Source organism: Podarcis melisellensis (genome assembly GCF_964234715.1).
Source record: "Podarcis melisellensis genome assembly, chromosome: 2".
NCBI lineage: Eukaryota > Metazoa > Chordata > Lepidosauria > Squamata > Lacertidae > Podarcis > Podarcis melisellensis.
Window position 1 is genome coordinate 104,742,919 of NC_138529.1, and position 17,121 is coordinate 104,760,039.

General features: G+C 46.2%; 1 protein-coding gene across 1 annotated transcript in view; it reads left to right on the top strand.

Moving 5' to 3' along the window:
* Positions 1-372: 372 nt before the first annotated feature.
* LOC309363201 (kyphoscoliosis peptidase-like) overlaps positions 373-17,121 on the top strand; it is a gene marked incomplete at its 3' end in the record, with an annotated part of 40,333 nt that continues 23,584 nt past the window's right edge. The window contains exons 1-2 of the mRNA XM_081899307.1: positions 373-387; positions 15,136-15,321. The remainder of the gene's footprint in view (positions 388-15,135; positions 15,322-17,121) is intronic.

The window sequence follows — 17,121 nt, forward strand, 5'->3', positions numbered from 1 at the left end:
GGGGGCAGGGAGAGATGTATTGGGGTGTGTATGTGTAGGAAACTGCTGTTTGCACGGCTGAAATGCGTTTACTTCCCCACCCACTCTTGTCTCTGCTCCTGCCTCTGGGGAGATGGCCCGTGGGGGAATGCTACCCTCAGGTTGAAAAAGCCCCCTCCCCACCTACCACCTGCGCAGGAACAAAAGGGATTGAGAAGAAATGGCTGCATGTGGGGGGAACACTTTGGAGTGGAACCGAAAGTGGATAATAGTTTCAGTTTTGTGCCACCATCAAACTGCTGAGGAAAGTTTGTTCCTTCTAATCCTGTCTTTGCAGAGCATTTGTTATTGTGGAAATAGCACCGTGTTCCTCAGCTATAGCAACAGCGGGTGCCCCACAGCAATAAGGTGAGCTGACGGGGAGTGGGCAAGGGGGTAGGAAATGGGTTATAAAAAAAACCTTCCTTGTGCAAAGTTTCATGAGTATGGAAATTCTCCTGGATTAGGGACGACGGCCTGGCTGATAGATTCTCCCTCTGAAAGGTTCAGGCTGCACACCTTCCCAAGCGAGAACTGCTTTATTAAGATTTCCTGAGCAAACATCAGACTGACAAAAAAAATCACAGATGATTGTGATCTGAATATCTGTTGTCCCCTTAGGATCCAGCATCTCCTTATTTATTTTTACCTCCATTATTGGAGCACAAACTTGCAGCATCACCATCATTTTTTAAAGAGTCTTCAAACCAAAAGCAGAGACCACCGCTGGAGTGTTTCTGGCTTCCTACCCTATCTATAATCCCATTACTGTTTTTAGGGTAGTATTTGCCTGGCCACTGGCCAGTTCTCCATTGGAGCACATTGAAAGGGCCTCGGAAACGTAAGTTGTCCTTTGGTTCCCTCTGCCACCAGCAGGGTCATATCCATGTCATTGTTCATTGCATTTCTATTCCACCTTTCTGCTAAGGCAGTGTTTCCCAACCTTGGGCTTCCAGCTGCTTTTGGACTACAATTCCCATCATCCTTGACCACTGGTCTTGCTAGCTAAGGATGATGGGAGTTGTAGTCCAAAAACAGCTGGAGGCCCAAGGTTGGGAAACGCTGTGCTAAGGAGCTCAAGGCGGTGGACATAGTTCTTCTCCCCACTGTAGCCTCACAACAACCCTGCAAGGTAGGTTAGGCTGAGAGGCAGTGACTGGTCCAAGGTCACCCTGAGAGCTTCATGGCAGAGTGGGGATTTGAACCCCAGTCTCCCAGGTCCTAGTCCGACACACTAACCATTACCCCACACTGGCTTTCATAATCACCTTGTCGCCCATATACATGGTACAATCTCTGGTTACCAGAATGCTCTCACCTACACGCAAAGTGTAGAATTCATTACTGCTTGTCTCGTTGAGTAACCCTTGGTAAGCGTCCAGTTAAACACCGTTTAAAAGGGGCTACAAACATCTTTCTTTTTCAAATTAAAACAAATGAACAAGAAGTGAAGAGTCTCCAAAAATGGAAAGATGCAGCACACCAGATAGGGTGCTCAAATCTGTGTTTTGCAGAATAATATTTATTTACAGTAAGTACAGTGAGTACTTCCTGGGTGTCTCTTATGTTTATGGAACTACTTAAAAGGTGAACGGACCCCTGACCGTTGGGTCCAGTCGCAGAGGACTCGGGGGTTGCGGCGCTCATCTCGCTTTATTGGCCAAAGGAGCCAGCGTACAGCTTCCGGGTCATGTGGCCAGCATGACTAAACCGCTTCTGGCGAACCAGAGCAGCGCACGGAAACGCCGTTTACCTTCCCACTGGAGCAGCACCTATTTATCTACTTGCACTTTGACGTGCTTTCGAACTGCTAGGTGGGCAGGAGCAGGGACCGAGCAATGGGAGCTCACCCTGTTGCGGGGATTCGAACCGCCAACCTTCTGATCGGCAAGCCCTAGGCTCTGTGGTTTAGACCACAGCGCCACCCGTGTCCCACATGGAACTCCTTAGGGACATCATTATGCTACAAGAGATGAAGCTTGCTGGAGTATATTCAGTGCCTCCCACCAACCTGCTGGAGTCCAAAACTTCTGTATTAAACCATACAGAACAGGGGTGAGGGAACTGTGGCCCATGGGCCAAGATCATGGAACTTGGAAGTGTCAGGCATAGCTCTAATGGCTTTAGCCCAAACGTAGCAGAGTTTTCCTGCACAGCGAAGAAGCTAGTTGAGGTGGAAATGACTAGTCAGCTAGACTCAGAATAACTATTTACAGGATTTATTAAAAGGAAAAATAAAACCAGCAGAGTTTCTGCATACAAAACAAAGCAAAATAAATCCTTTCTCTCCCTCCCTCTCTCTCTCTCTCTCTCTCTCTCTCTCTCTCTCTTAACCATACACAGCACTCCTACTCCTAACACACCCCACACAAAACTGTGCTAGCATTCCTAGATAACAGAATTGAGTGCTGGTCGTTAACCAATCAGAGTAAGTAGTTTCTAGGTCAAGCAGACCTTGGCTTTCTGCCAAGAGTAAATTGACACTGCCTTGAGTTAATTATGTGAAGCCAGAATCTGTACGTTTTCATGAGAATCAATTATCAGAAACTGAACACAAGATGGGGTCAAATATGGTTCATGAGGCTATTTCCCCCAAACCAAACCCACTGGTCAATCTGCTGATGTTTCTGAGGAATGTTAGCTGACGAGCGTGGGACAGAGTTAAATCTTGCTGGGTGCTGCTCGGCCAGCATGTTTTTGCAGGGAAAACACTAGCAAAGCAGACCTCTTCAGAGAGCAGAACTGAACCCTCACCAGCTAGTGAGTGGAGAGTTCATTGCTGCTAAGTGCTCAGTGTTTTCTCTGGGGAATGTCCTAGTAGACTCCCTGCCCCATGGTCAGCTTTGACAGGTGGGCAGGAGCATCTGCCTAGCTCTGCCACCAAGCACTGGCTCCAGGCGGTAAAGGTAAAAAGGTAAAGGGACCCCTGACCATTAGGTCCAGTTGTGACAGACTCTGGGGTTGCGGTGCTTATCTCGCTTTATTGGCCGAGGGAGCCGGCGTACAGCTTCCGGGTCATGTGGCCAGCATGACTAAGCCGCTTCTGGCGAACCAGAGCAGTGCACGGAAACGCCGTTTACCTTCCCGCTGGAGCGGTACCTATTTATCTACTTGCACTGGTGTGCTTTTGAACTGCTAGGTTGGCAGGAGCAGGGACCGAGCAACAGGAGCTCACCCCGTCGTGGGGATTCGAACCACCGACCTTCTGATCGACAAGTCCTAGGCTCCAATTTCTCCAGGGACATGGTTTGGTGTTTGAACGGAACGCAGAACCTCTTGCGCCCAGGACTTTCCTGCACTTACCATCTATAGTGGTATAGTTGCTGTTTGAGCAATAAGCCTGACTTATGGGGATATCAACAATGCAAATTCCGGAGGAATGAGATGCCATGATGTTCCCAGAAAACATCAAATTAAGACTGATATCAGCAATAATTTCTACTCCTCCTGAATAAAGGGGTGACACTACAGGAACAAGGATGTGCCAATGTGCGTTGGGATAACGGTAGTGTTTCACAGTCCCCCAAAGGAAGCACAGGATGCCCCCAGTTGTATCGTCCTGAATAACAGAGAAACCCAGCACCTTCGCCCAGGGCGATTCTTGCTGATTCTTGCTTTACATAGGGGAAAGGAGCTTCATTTTAAAGTAATGGAAAGCCATAAACCTTGACAATAATAAACCACAATGTGGATGCTGGTGTACGCGGCCTGTTTCCTTCTCCCTTTGAGCAAACAGGTGAACAAACAAGGGATACCTAACTTCACCTGGCATCCAAATCTGAATTCTGATGTCTACGTTCACTATTGTTCTGAATACCAGGCGCTAGAAATGGCAGGAGGGAAGAGGGATGTTGCTCTCAAGTCCTGTTTACACACTTCCCAAAGGCAGGCCAGATGGGCCCCTCGCCTGATATAACACACTTACAGTCTTAGGGATCATCAGCCAGATTTAGACCGGACTTTGCCGTTGGCTTATGAATCCTGGCTCACTTGGGAGTAAGAAACCAGAACTCTGGATTTGGATGTAACAGAGAAATCCATTTCTGATTTGCTGACCTGCTCACGCAAAGGGAGGAGTGAACAAGCTGCCTATACTAGCCCACTTCTTGCTCACATCCTTCAGAAGCGAGATTTCGTGGCTTTTTGCTTTCTGTGGCCAGAATGTTGCTGGAAATGGATGTGGCTACAGCACTTGGAACTGGAGAGAAATACAGTGGTACCTCGGGTTAAGAATTTGTTCCAGAGGTCCTTTCTTAACCTGAAACTGTTCTTAACCTGAGACACCACTTTAGCCAATGAGGCCTCCTGCTGCTGCTGTGGCGCCACCGCGCAATTTCTGTTCTCACCCTGAGGTAAAGTTCTTAACCCGAGGTACTATTTCTGGGTTAGCGGAGTCTGTAACCTGAAGCATCTGTAACCTGAAGCCTCTGTAACTCGAGGTACCACTGTACACGGATCCTTCTGCAAAATGATAATAGAAAACATGCATGTGGGTACACACACTCAGCTCTAAGGTCCAAGTTATTTATTTTCCCCACCCAAACACTAGACAGGTTTTCTTTTGTACAGTGGTACCTCAGGTTACATATGCTTCAGGTTACATACCTGGGAGCCCCAGCGCCGCACCTTGTCAGTCTGAGGGTGGGGAAAGCCACACCTCCCGGGTAAAGGGCTAGAGGATGCTGTTGGGAGCCTCGGCACCACTCCTTGCCAAGCCGGCCAGGAGGGAAGCCTCTGGCGGATGTGACGGATCACAGTTGCGTTCGCCTCTCGATATCTGTTTCTATCTGCTACTAGGCCCTGCAATCACCCCCCCTCTTCCCGCCATATTACAGGGCTTGCAAGGCATAAGGGGTTTAGCCTAAGGTTCAGTGGGAACAGTCTCCCCTTCCTAAGTAAGTTTTTTTTAAAAGAGAGCTTCCTTTCCTGTCGCTTCCCTTGAGGACTCATGGAGGAGAAGACTATCGATGGTTACATTAATCCGAAAGCATAGCTCTGAATTCCGGTGGCTGCATATCACAGGAATTGGAAGTTGGAAGGGAGCAGTCTAACCCCTGGCAATGCAGAAATCTCAACACGCGGTCCCCCATCCAGTTTGAAACCATACCAGACCCTGCTTAGCGTTGCAAATGCGCTAGTGGTTTTATCGCTACACCAGGAGAGAGTTCCCTTGCCTTCAGGTCCTGCTTGCAGCATCCCCTCCGGAATCTGGATGGCCACTGGGAGAGCAGGATGCTGGACTAGACAAGCCACTGGCCTGATCCAGCGTTGCTCTTCTTACCTCCTTATTCCCCTTTATCATTTGCTATCTCAGCCACTTCTTCTTCTGCTGCTGTTCCCCAACCTGGGGAGCCTCTGAGCCTCAGGACCATTTCAGCAGGCAGGGCAAACAGCTGTATGATAGAAGAGAAGAGCCCTGATATTCATTCGCTTGCTTAGCCCCAGATCCCTTACAGCCTTTCCTACGCGGTTTAGAGCACATTTGAGAGAAACCCTAGTTTTGCAACTTCCCTCCTCACACCCACTTCGGGATCTCTCCAGCAAAAGTCACTTCTTGAAGCGGACATAGAAAGGTGGGGGACTTCTTGACTCAGGAAGTTCAGTTCTGGATATCCTGGTCAAGGGAAAAGGAGAGAGAGAGGCGGGGAGACATAGAGAGTGGTCTCCCCCCTTTTCCCTTCCATCATCAGTAACCAGAGACCTCTAGTGGTCACACAGTTGGGAAAAACCATTTCTCCCCACCCGACAGCACCACAGACAACTCTTTCCACCAGCATAGACCAATGATTGTCTTATACGAAGTTTTTATCTTTATTTTATTTTTACATTGACTGGCAGTGCCCCTCCAAGGTTTATTCCATCTCTACCTGAAGATGCCATTGGGATTTCAACCTGGGATCCAACTATCTGACTTATAGAAGACATCTGAAGGCAGCCCTGTTTAGGGAAGCTTTTAATATTTGATGAATTATTGTATTTTAATATTTTGCTGGAAGCCGCCCAGAGTGGCTGGGGCAACCCAGCCAGGTGGGTGGGGAATGAATGAATAAATATTATTATTCAGCAGGCCAAGCAGATGTGGCGTCTGGGCCTTAATCTAGCCCACGTCTCAACGTTCTCCAACTTACCTTTCTATGCCAGTGTTCAGTCTGGCAAGTTGCGAAGGGAAAATGGGTGCCTCTGAGCATGTGCAGATGGTTCTTGGGGTATCCGCAAACACGACTTCATATAAGAATGGCAGCGCTTCCCAGCAGCCTTAAGTGTGGACACTATTTACCCCCCCCAATTAACCATGGGGTGTACCACTTTTACCCGTTGCTCTCAGTGCCGAAGAATTCTGTGTAACAGGAAAGTGTGCTTATTCCGAAAGAACCTGCCCTAGTAAAAGAAATGTATGCCTTTGATCCAGTTATAATAATAATAATAAGACAGGGGCAGGAATGTGATTAGGGTCAGGTAAGGTAAAGGTAAAGGTACCCCTGCCCGTACGGGCCAGTCGTGCCCGACTCTAGGGTTGTGCACCCATCTCACTTAAGAGGCCAGGGGCCAGCGCTGTCCGGAGACACTTCCGGGTCACGTGGCCAGCGTGACGAAGTTGCTCTGGCGAGCCAGCACTAGCGCAGCACACGGAAACGCCGTTTACCTTCCCGCTATAAAGCGGTACCTATTTATCTACTTGCACTTAAGTGTGCTTTCGAACTGCTAGGTGGGCAGGAGCTGGGACCGAAAGACGGGAGCTCACCCCGCTGCGGGGATTTGAACCGCCAACCATGCGATCGGCAAGTCCTAGGCACTGAGGTTTTACCCACAGCGCCACCCGCGTCCCCTTTAGGGTCAGGTAGAGTCACTCAAAATTTTCCTCATTTAATGGAATGTGAACTCAGAAATGAAGATGTGGGTAAAGGCTGAATTCAGTGGAGATTGTTCTTTCCGCAAAAGCATGCGGAACTCGTGAGATTGGCAGCATTATTGGCTGAATGAAGGATTTTGGCACACAGCAGAAATGGGAATCTTATGCTCCTCTTATGGCTGGGGATTTGGAGCCTAACAACAACTGCAGGCCTGCATAGTCCCCATCCCTGCAGAATAAAAAATTCAGGATAAGCAGATCAAGAAAAAAAAAGGCAGCGTCTGTCGCCTGAGTTTGTTCAGATGATAACCATATTGCGGGTTGGGTTTATCTATATATTGCTTTTAGGTCCAAAGTTCCCTGAAGTGGTGAAGAGCATACCAACAGAAAAGAAGTATACAGTCAAACCTTGGTTGTCAAACATAATCCGTTCCAGAAGCCCGTGCAGCTTCTGAAATGTTCAACAACCGAGGCTCGGCTTCCCATTGGCTGCAGGAGCTTAATGCACTCAAGCGGAAGCCACGTCGGATGTTCGGCTTCCAAAAAATGTTCAGAAATTGGAACACTTACTTCCGGGTTTTCAGCATTCGGGAGCCGAAACATTCCAAAATGGAGGCGTTTGGGAACTGAGGTTTGACTGTACCTCAGTTTAAGAACAGTCTTGTTCAAGAATGATTCGGTTATGAACTCCGCAAAACTGTAAGTAGTGTCCCGGTTTGCAAACTTTACCTCAGTCTAAGAACGGAATCTGAACGGTGGAAGGGCACCGGCAACGGGAGGCCTCATTAGGGAAAGTTCGCCTTGGTTTAAGAATAGTTTCGGTTTAAGAACGGACTTCTGGAATGGATTAAGTTCGTAAACCGAGGTACCACTGTACAACAAAAGTACAACAGATACAAGAAATCACTCAAGGCAATACAAAATAGCACAATCACAAAATACCCACCAATCATTCTGGACACGTGCTCGTGAATTGCGTTTAAGCTCTCCTCAGCATTCCAACTCTCCCTTGGAAGAGAGGTTCATTTTTTTCCTTTTCTCTCTTTCACTGCTGTATATCACCCAGGAGCAAATCTGTCCACAACCCACGAGAAGGGCCCTCTTCCTGGCCTTTTCCCTTATGGGGTACCCAAGAGCCCATATAGAGTCCTTACATAGGTTCCCTATTGGTAGGAGAGAATAACAGAGGCCAACCAGAGAATATTGAGAAGCAAAACAGCTAGTAAGCCTGATCTTTATTAACTGTTGCAACAGGGTGCTCACAAACCACACGCTGGGGGCAGGAGGGACCCCGAACCATGTGTGTATGCCCTTATATAGACTTTTGAACTGCCTACCCTGTAGCCCAAGACCACCCCTCCATACAGCGTACATACATCAGAGAAGGGGCAGACTACAACAGAAATCTGAGTGCGTTGTTTTTATCTGTCTGCCAGGTTACCTGACTGGATTACCTGGGCATCCTGGCCACTCTTTTGTTTTGATAACTACTCAGTTTCTGAATCCAGGTCACAGGTCACAGGCTCACCCTATTCATATCTTAAATTTGCCCTTAAGAGGAATGACAGGAAGAGAGATAAAAAGATGTGATTATAAACTGTTTCAATATGCAGTTACAGCGGCAAGAATACTAATGGCCCAAAAATGGAAACAAGAGGAACTACCGACCTTGACTGAGTGGAGAATGAAACTTATGGATTATGCAGAATTGGATAAAATGACTGGAAAAATTAGATATCAGAAAGATCACAAATTCATTGAGGACTGGGGAAAGTTTACGGAATATCTGAAAACAGTATGTGATGAACAGACAACGCTAGTGGGTTTTAAAGAGGCTTTGTGATAAACCAAGGTATATTGTAAGAAAGAAACTGAGATGGAAGGTTATTATCAAATCGGCAATACTGCATAGAAAATGTGTAAAGATATGAAAAATGGATGATTGAAGGAGGTACTGGTGGAAGTTCAAAAACTGTAAATTGGTAAACATGGTTGTCAAAATTATTTGTTAAAGAAAAACTATATATATATATATATATATATATGCAGGTTTTGGTGTCCTCGGGTGTCTTCCCGTGTAAAAGTTGGGGTGTCTAGGCGACGTTTCGACGAGGTCTCACTCGTCATCTTCAAGCTGGTGCTTTCGGCTTCTTGTTACTGGAACAGACCTCGTCGAAACGTCGCCTAGACACCCCAACTTTTACACGGGAAGACACCCGAGGACACCAAAACCTGCATTCCTGTACCCGTGAAAATCTACGAAAGCATATATATATATATATATATATATATATATATATATATATATATATATATATGCAGGTTTTGGTGTCCTCGGGTGTCTTCCCGTGTAAAAGTTGGGGTGTCTAGGCGACGTTTCGACGAGGTCTCACTCGTCATCTTCAGGCTGGTGCTTTCGGCTTCTTGTTACTGGAACAGAGCAGGATCTCAGTGTTTGAGTTCCTATAAATACTGTTGAGGGGGTGTGGTGTATAGCCTCCAATGTTCTGGGCAGAGAGGAAGTTCCCAGGCTAGTGTGCCTTTTCTTCTTTTGTTCCTTAATTACTTGAGGGATATCTTGAGTGATTTCTTGAGTGATATCCTGAGTACCACTTAGGTGGGTCATTAGGTGTGGACTTTAGCAACTAATCCACACCTAATGACCCACCTAAGTGGTACTCAGGATATCACTCAAGAAATCACTCAAGATATCCCTCAAGTAATTAAGGAACAAAAGAAGAAAAGGCACACTAGCCTGGGAACTTCCTCTCTGCCCAGAACATTGGAGGCTATACACCACACCCCCTCAACAGTATTTATAGGAACTCAAACACTGAGATCCTGCTCTGTTCCAGTAACAAGAAGCCGAAAGCACCAGCCTGAAGATGACGAGTGAGACCTCGTCGAAACGTCGCCTAGACACCCCAACTTTTACACGGGAAGACACCCGAGGACACCAAAACCTGCATTCCTGTACCCGTGAAAATCTACGAAAGCATATATATATATATATATATATTGTTACGGAAGGGGGGGGCATGTCTTCTTCACCTTCTTCTTCGCTACAATATATCAATTTATTTCCAATTGTCAATGTCAAAAGGGACTAAAATCTATAAAATTCATAGAAAATCAACGTGCCAGTTTGCTCTGATCAGCCTTTCCTCCAGGCAATGTCAGGTGCCAGACTATGCATATTTGAGACCATTGTTTTCTCATCCCCAGGAAGTGTTTATCTGTGCATATCTCCAGCTCTGCATATTCCCCCCTCCCTCCTCCTTATGTTAATCCGGTGTAGCTCTGCATATTCCCCCCTCCCTCCTCCATATGTTAATCTGTGTAACCCAACCTCCCTTTAATATATTCATGATGTAATCTGTGTAACCAAACCTCTCTTTAATGTATTCATGACGTGTTTTGCACTGTATTCTGGGACATGGAGGGAAGTTTCAAAAACTCATGTCACCCCTTTCTCTCTGTTCAATCTCGTCTTGAACCTGTTGGCCAATAAACTTGGATCTTCTGCAGTTTGCTCCTGTCTCCGGCTGAGCTCATTTTCCTCCGCAGGGACCCACGGACTGAGTCCGATGAGCTGGGTGGCAGAGCAGCCTCGCACCCAGATTTTTGCCGTAACAATATATATGTGATAAATAAATTTGCCCTTAAGACAGGATTTGTAAGCAAAGAGACAATGGGGAGGCTCCCCATTTCCTTATACCTTACAGAGAAATATTTGAGGTCATTTGGGAGAGACAAAATGGTTTCAGGACTTTTTCCTGTACAGTGGTACCTCTGGATATGAACTGGATCCGTTTCGGAGCCCCGTTCGCATCCTGAAGTAAACGCAACTCACGTCTGCATGTGCGTGGGTCGCGATTCGCCACTTCTGCGCATGTGCATGTTATTTTGACCGTCTGTGCATGCATGAGCGGCGAAACCCGGAAGTACAGTGGTACCTCGGGTTAAGTACTTAATTCGTTCCGGAGGTCCGTTCTTAACCTGAAACTGTTCTTAACCTGAAGCACCACTTTAGCTAATGGGGCCTCCTGCTGCTGCCACGCTGCCAGAGCACGATTTCTGTTCTCATCCTGAAGCAAAGTTCTTAACCTGAAGCACTATTTCTGGGTTAGCGGAGTCTGTAACCTGAAGCGTATGTAACCCAAGGTACCACTGTAACGTGTTCCGTTACTTCCGGGTCGCCACGGAGTGCAACCCGAAAGCGCTCAAGCTGAAGCAACTTCAACCTGAGCTATGACTGTACTGTTTCAGACATGCGGTTTATGTATTTATGTACGTGTTTGCTTGGTACGTTTATTTTATATCTTAGACCTTATAATTCTCATAACAGGAGAAAACCAAAGGGGTTACTTCCCTTTAGTGCCTCTCCTTTCAGGACCACGCAGTTATGGCTGACGCACCATCAATTGTGGCCTCTAGATAAATAGCTTTGCCCGCTGCTGTGTTGTGGATACATGTGCCATCAAAACCTGGCAATTCTGTGGACCTCCCAACATTTTACAGCCCATTTGCATTGCCTTCATTCATGCTAGCTAAAGAAAGGCAGGATATTGTGAGAGAAGGACAAGATCATGGAGTTACAGGGAAGAGAAGCTGACAAGGCTGTCCTTGTGATGTTCGTGGTGCCAGCAGATGGCTCGCTATTATCTTCCACGAAATGCTGCAACCTTGGGATTGTTTTCTATCCTCTAGTACAGATTCTCAGAAGATGCCTTAATTGCCATCACAGTTCCCAGAAGGGGCACCCTGTAATTTCTGACACCCTAGTAGAACACCCTCTAATTTTAAAGCACGGCATCATTTGTTCTGCCATCGAGTTATACGCCGTTTTCCACCCCCAATATTCATAGCTACAGCCCCCTTTCCCAATTATCCTGTTTTGTTTAATTAACCTAATGACTTGAACGCTGAACCGATTAACAAGTTTCCATACATGTTTGCTAAACGGGCTTCGTTAACTTCTTCAGTAAGGCTCTTTTGCAGACTCAATACAACAGGTTAACCACACATCAATGAATAAGAATGAAGGTGACCACAAGAACAAGCTCAAGAGTGGAGTCTTGGCTCCAACCCATAATATCTGGAGATAATCTGTAGTAGTCAACTAAGTTTTACTCAGAGTAGACCTGTTGAAAGACCCAATTTAGCCATGCTCATTCATTTCAACGGATCTGCTCTGAGTAAAAGCTGGGCCCCACCTGGACTATACATTTAAAGCAGTGTTATACCACTTTAGGGACGCGGGTGGCACTGTGGGTTAAACCACAGAGCCTAGGACTTGCTGATCAGAAGGTCAGCGGTTCGAATCCCCGTGACGGGGTGAGCTCCCGTTGCTCAGTCCCTGCTCCTGCTAACCTAGCAGTTCGAAAGCATGTCAACGTTCAAGTGGATTAATAGGTACTGCTCTGGTGGGAAGGTAAACAGCGTTTCTGTGCGCTGCTCTGGTTCGCCAGAAGCGGCTTAGTCATGCTGGCCACATGACCCGGAAGCTGTACGCCGGCTCCCTTGGCCAATAAAGTGAGATGAGCACCGCAACCCCAGAGTCAGCCACGACTGGACCTAATGGTCAGGGGTCCCTTTACCTTTATACCACTTTAAACAGTCATGGTGTCCCCCAAAGTACTGTTGCACGGCACCCCAATCTCTAAGCGGCACAGAATTCCAGGGGTTCCAGGTGCTTATCCAGGGTTTGGTTTCCTTGGAATGAGGGACAGTGAAGAGTGTGGTGCCTTAATGATTCATGGTTTATTTTAAGGTTACCAGATTTTTTTCAAAGAATTAAAAAATTATTAAAAAGAAAGAAGAAGTAATGTCTTCTCTTCTGTGGTCTCCTCTGTCGCACAGCCTTCCTCTGGGCCCTGGCCTGCTCTCTTGGAGCACTAGCCACCATGGAGTAGCCTCGGGCCAGGCCTGGGCTCGGCCACGTGTCCTTGCCCTCCCAGTCCACTCCTACCTCTCTTTGTCAGTGGCGGTGGCAGTGGCGCAACAAGGTCGGGGCTCCCCTCTTTTTTCTCCTTCCTCTTTCTCTCTCTTCCTTCTCCTTCTCCTCTCCTTCTTCTCCCTGCATCGGCTCCAGGGTTCTTCCTGGCCCTAGAGCGCCACGGGGCAGTCAGCTGGGTGGCCAGAAGCTCTTGCTCCCGGCTCAATTTGGGTCACGGATGGGAGTCAGCAGTTCCCCCAGTTGATGCGCTGGGCGTCCCCGGTTCCCCCTTAGCAGTGGCAGTCTCAGCAGCCCGGATCCAGCCTGGTAGCACAGTTGGCTATGGCTGGCTTCAGGAGCTGCTCATTGCTGTGGTGCCCGCCATTTTGTCTCACCGGAAGTCCCCATATGATGTGTCTTGTGCCGTTGAACCAATCACGCAACATTCATTCCCTACTAATAAATCTACAACACTTAAAATATAAATCCGGGGACATTAAATGAAATCCGGGGACATTCCGGGGATGGATTTTGTCCGGGGACAGATTTGTAAATCTTGGGACTGTCCCCGGGAAACGGGGACGTCCGGTAACCATAGTTTATTTACAGTTGTACCTCGGGTTACATACGCTTCAGGTTACATACGCTTCAGGTTACAGACTCCGCTAACCCAGAAATAGTACCTCGGGTTAAGAACTTTGCTTTAGGATGAGAACAGAAATCGTGCTCCGGTGGCGCAGTGGCAGCAGGAGGCCCCATTAGCTAAAGTGGTGCTTCAGGTTAAGAACAGTTTCAGGTTAAGAACGGAGCTCCAGAACGAATGAAGTACTTAACCCGAGGTACCACTGTATATAGGATGCAAGTGGCGCTGTGGGTTAAACCACAGAGCCTATGACTTGCCGATCAGAAGGTTGGCAGTTCAAATCCCTGCGACAGGGTGAGCTCCCGTTGCTCCTGCCAACCTAGCAGCTTGAAAGCACGTCAAAGTGCAAGTAGATAAATAGGTACCGCTCCGGCGGGAAGGTAAATATAAGGGCAGGCACACCTTTTTGGGGGGTCCTCCTCCTTTCCTGCATGTGAGGGGAGTACCCTGTTGCAAGAGATCAATAATGATCAGGCTTACTAGCTGCTTTGTTTCTCAATATTCTCTGGTTGGCCTCTGTTATTTTCTCCTACCAATATGGAACCCACGTAAGGACTCTATATGGGCTCTTTGATACCCCATAAGGGAAGAAGCGCAGATTTTGTTTACAACAAACCAAAACAAGCTAGAGCTTCAGGCCCCACTATATTGGGCCCCCCAAAAAAATTTAAAGGGAAAAAAACCTGGATGTACATTTCCAAAATATAAGATAAAAAACAAATGAAATAAAACCAGCAGACAGCAACAGTGTTTTGTGTTGTGTAGGCTCCTATTTGTTATGTGCAGATGTCTTTAGATACCTATTAGGTTCATAAATTACCATACAGTCGGAACCTCAGGTTGAGTACTTAATCCGTTCTGGAGGTCCATTCTTAACCTGAATCTGTTCTTAACCTGAAGCACTACTTTAGCTAATGGGGCCTCCTGCTGCTGCCACACCGCCGGAGCCCGATTTCTGTTCTTATCCTGAAGCAAAGTTCTTAACCTGAAACACTATTTCTGAGTTAGCGGAGTGTGTAACCTGAAGCGTATGTAACCTGAAGCGTCTGTAACCCGAGGTACCACTGTATAGCATTTATTCAACACAAAAAACAGCGGCAATTTGTTGTTGACAAAGGACAGCTGGACATATAAAGGGCCCCATTTCCTTCAGTAGCTTTAGGGCCTCATCAAACCTAAATCTGGCCCTGCATACCCCCCCACCCCCTTATGTAAAAAGAAAACAAGGACACGTGAATGTAGTCTATGAACGACAACAATCCATCTGGGAGAAGTTTATAATATTATGCTTTCATGCAGAAAAGCGGACAGAGGAATGTTTTTCTGCCCCTGTCTTAACACTTGTGAACACCATCAAAGCTGGAAGAAGGATTCAAAGTTAACAGAAGATTCTGTTGGAAGATTTGGGACACATAAAAGAAAATACTTATTTATGTAGTGTACAGTTTACTATAGAACTTGCTCCCACAGGAGCCACCAATTTGGATGACTTTAAAAGAGGGTGAGACATATTCAGGGAGGAGAGGGCTTTTGGGGGTTTTGAGCCAGGATGGAGACACTTGCTGTATCTGTGGTCCCCCCCCCCCGCAGGGAACTTGGCCGCACTCCAGCGCTGCTCTGCTCAAACACCTTCTGTTTTGACTTCATGGGTGCATTTGCTGCGAACGCTTATCCTCCAAGGCCAAGGTCTCAAGGAGGGCTTGGTGGTGATGGTAAGCTGAGATCAAGCCACGCTCCTCCCTCCTCTCTTCACTTTCGCTCTTCATTCCCAGCTGGAAGCACTGAACTGTTCGTCCTGCTGCGTCGGTGCTTTTTCTCCGGAGTTGAAAAACAACCACCTGGACGTCTCCGCTGAGCATCTACTACGAAGAGGTAAGCAGAGCATCTTTCATTCGTTCCTGTTTCTTAGAAAGAGGGTTTGGGAAAAGAAAGAACCAGCTGGGTCCAGGAACTAAGTTTTGCAGGCTGGAATTCTATGATAGTTTAGCAGGCAGGAGCTCGTTCCAGAAACGATCCCTGGAGGTAACTTGGCAGGCCGTAGAGCAACAGTTTAGCACACCTCTCTATTTCATGAGGTCAGTGTGAGCAAGTGAAATGTTGAGGGCTAGTAACTTGCAGGCTTTTTTTTTTTTTGCTAAGCTACAGTAGACACCAGACCAGGGTGGATTTGATTTAAATCAGGATTTAAATCATTAGTCAGTAAGACTTGATTTAAAATCAGAGGCTCACTATGTCAGGTTCCTACTGGAAGACTGGACAAATGCTAGAACATTAGCAGTGGCAAAGTTTTTATCGGTGGTTGCAAGAACAAATGATCCCTATATTCTAAACAAAATGCTTGTTTAACCTGGAGGTAGGCTGTATGAATTGTGTATTGCTTTGTAATGATTTGTTGGGTCTCTGGACCATAATAAAGATTGATGATGATGATTTAAATCATTTTTTTTTTATAGAAAGACTCATTCTTGCTGGTATAATCTTAACATTTACAACCAGATGAAGGTTTCATTTTTGGAATAATAAATTTCCAGAGTAGTTTTTACAGTTATATCAAAAATTAGTGATTTGGTTATACAGTGGTACCTCGGGTTACATACGCTTCAGGTTATATACGCTTCAGGTTACAGACTCCGCTAACCCAGAAATAGTGCTTCAGGTTAAGAACTTTGCTTCAAGATGAGAATAGAAATTGTGTTCCGGTGGCGCGGCAGCAGCAGGAGGCCCCATTAGCTAAAGTGGTGCTTCAGGTTAAGAACAGTTTCAGGTTAAGAACTGACCTCCAGAACAAATTAAGTACTTAACCTGAGGTACTACTGTACTATTAGAAATACAAAGACAGGTAATTATGAAATTATTGTTTATATTTGGTTAACTTTTCTGCTGTACTTTATTGGAAGGAGAAAAAAAATCATTTCCTTAATAAGAATTTAAACAATTTAACTAAAACAATAACATTATAGCATATGTATCTATGTTTGTTAACAGATGTGGTTAAACAATTAAAAAGAAAAAACTTAGACTGAGTTTTAGCACACATGAAAATCTTAAAATAAATCCTTATTTCCTGATGAATAGCCTTTGGACTATGCAGTGGTACCTCGGGTTACAGACGCTTCAGGTTACAGACTCCGCTAACCCAGAAATAGTCCCTCGGGCTAAGAACTTTGCTTCAGGAGGGGAACAGAAATTGTGCAGTTGCATCGTGGCGGCAGCAGGAGGCGCCATTAGCTAAAGTGATACCTCAGGTTAAGAATAGTTTCAGGTAAAGAACGGACCTCCAGAACGAATTAAGTTCTTAACCCAAGGTACCACTGTAATATAATTTAAATAGAAAACTATCTTTAGAAAGATTTTTCCTCCAAAAGCATTTTATTTTAAAAATCCGATTTAAATAAAAAAAATCCGGTTTACATAAAAAACCCCGATTTAAATTTTTAAAAATATCATTGAATTTTATCCACCCTGCACCAGACAGTGGCTGAATGCATCTGAATGCATAGAGAACACACAGACAGACAGGCAAACCGCTTTCCTAACTATATAGCAGATACATACATGGGATGTGCTTCAAGAGGTGCTGTTTCCCCCTCAGTGAATGTGGATGCTGGATGTGAGCCCATGTATAGAATCGTAGAACTGCAGAGTCCAACCCTCTACAGTGCAAGAATATGC